This window comes from Triticum aestivum, chromosome 7D (assembly GCF_018294505.1).
Source record: "Triticum aestivum cultivar Chinese Spring chromosome 7D, IWGSC CS RefSeq v2.1, whole genome shotgun sequence".
Taxonomy (NCBI): domain Eukaryota; kingdom Viridiplantae; phylum Streptophyta; class Magnoliopsida; order Poales; family Poaceae; genus Triticum; species Triticum aestivum.
The window spans coordinates 461,242,173-461,244,830 of NC_057814.1; positions in this window are offsets into that span (position 1 = coordinate 461,242,173).

Consider the following 2,658-nt stretch of genomic DNA (forward strand, 5'->3'; position numbering starts at 1 on the left):
GCATGGGGATCGCCAGAGAAAAAGCTCGGCACGGGGGGGCCTAGAGGGATGGCCGGGGCGGCGGCGGACCGGCGGTGGGGAGTGTTTTCGGGGCGGCCGGGGCGGAGAGGCCTAGAGGGATGGCCGGGGCTGCTGTTTGGCCGGTGGTGGCTGGCGGCTCAGGGGGGTGGAGGTTGAAGATGAACCGCATGCCCTTGATTTCGTATCCAACGGCTGCAAAATCGACTGACCAGAGATGAAAAAGTCAGTCGACCGATGTGTAGCCTCACCTTGCTAGTGCATTCAGTTTCGACAGCAAAATTCAGTTTCGATAGCAAAATTCAGTTTCGACAGTTAAGTTCAGTTTCGACAGTTAAGTTCAGTTTCGACAGTTAAGTTCAGAGATGAGCGGCTGATGTATTTTACATCTAGCACTTTGTGGTTATGTATTTTACGTCATGTATTGGAGATGCTATTAGAATTCCACTCAGGTTAACGTTGTTCGTTGTCTCTCTTGTCCTGCTTCAGCCTTGGCATCGTACAACTCACCGGAGCTGCTCCAACGACGAAACCCTCCATCACAGCGGAGCAGTACCTCGGGCTCCATCTCCAGATGCCTAAGATCTTCTTCCCCTCCTCCGGCAGCAAAGTCAGCAGGAGCATCCTCACCGGCCAACCCAATCACGCTGAGATCGACATGGCTTCGCCAAAGAGGTTGTACACTTGTTGCATATCTTTTTTACTCTACATGTTATATATATTGTCCACTGAGCACACGGATTTGTTCCTTTAGTGTCTCCTTGAAAGAAAAAACGTAGGAATTTTAATTTTCACTTGTCCTCCTTTTCAAATTCCTACTCATGAAGCACAAGACTAAGAGATAATAGCATAATAGCATTATAACCGTACATTTTCTTGTGGTTTGACTTAATCTCACCATGCTTCTTTGCATCCTGTGATCTTCCAATTGTTGTGAATCAAACACCCAGATTGGCAGAAATCCTATGTTTTTAAATTCTCTATTTTGCACGTGCATTCCTATCCTATTCCTGTCTATTTCCTATCCCTGCATTGTTGGAATCCTCCAATTCAAACGAGCCCTTACAGAATTACTTCTCTTACAGATAGTTGTCAAAGAAAACCTTGCGTGGTTTGTCCCGCTCCTACTGTGCCGTCGTCCACCCCAGCTCAGCTGCTCCAACGACAGAAGGGTCCAGCACAGCAGGGATCCGGCCTCCAGACTGTCTTTCGCCGCCTCAGATCTTCTTCCCCGCTGCTGGCAGCCATGAAAACTGCATTACCATCATCAACCGAGCAGATGACCTCGAGGACTACACGGGTCCGCAAGAGAGGTCGCACTCTTTCGTGTCTGCTTATGTTATGTATCGCTTAATATTACATGCTACTTTATCGTCCCGTTCACCGATTAGACTCTGAGTCAGCTCCAAACTAATGGTCAAACTTGAGTTTTCAAATGGTTGTGGGGTACATATCGGGGCCGCTATCAATAGTATCTATCTACTATCTGGTTAATCTTCGGTGTCTACTATGAGTTTCATGTTGGGTGGGAAACAAACAGTAAAGAAGCCATTATCTGTATTTTTTAACTGAATCCATTATCTGCCTGCTATTATTGGTTTTGGGTCTATCCACAGGTTGCTACCATCACTCTGGATTTCTGCATGCACTCCTTACATAATCTCACTATGTTTTATTCCTATGCATGGCAGTTATTGTAAGCAATGGAACTGAACATGTAGAGCAAAAGAGACGAGCCTTGCGTGGCAATAAAATTTCATGCAGACGTCGCTCCAAGGTAGGCGCAAAGGCAGCCCCTCTCCACACATTTCGGATTGTAATCGAGAGGAAGATATCTGTTCTGAGGGGGATTCAGAAGGAGAAGACAACTCCTATTTACCCCCTGAGGTCTTCGCTCTAACTTGGCATGCTGATGTTGGTTATATCATGCATATGGTGTCTTGCATTGCTTCCTTTATACATCAAATATGTCATCTGCTTAGTTTAGACATCCTTTGTGCGAATGCCATCTGTTTAGTTTATTCATCCTTTATGTGAATTATGCAACGCCATCTTGTTTATCCAGGCATCATATATGTGAATTTTGCAATGCCATCCTGCTTAGCCAGTCATCTTATATGTAAATTATATCAGGCCATCCTTTTTTTCGTTACATATTACATTTGTCAACAATGTTAGTACATTCAACTGCTCTTCGTGTGCATCAGCCATTTGACATGGTGATGGCAAATTCTGGAGTGAAAACAAGGTCTTCAGAGCAGACTATGCTATCTGACGAAGCGCATATCTCGCTGGTTACGGATAGCTCCTCAGAAGAGGATTCAGAGACAGATGACCAGTCCTATTCCCCCCTCGAGGTGTATGCTCTAACTTGGTAGGGTTATGTTGCTCATATCGTGCGTATGGTGTCTCGCATTGCTATGTCATTTGATTAGTTTAGACATGCTTTGTGTGAATGCCACCTGTTCAGTGTCTAATTACCATATATGTGAATTATGCATTGCCATCTTGTTGCAAGACATTATATATGTGAATTATACAATTCTATCTTGTTGCAAAGGCATTATATATGTGAATTATGCAATGTCATGCTGTTTAGCCAATCATCATGTATGTTAATTATATCATGCTATCATTTTT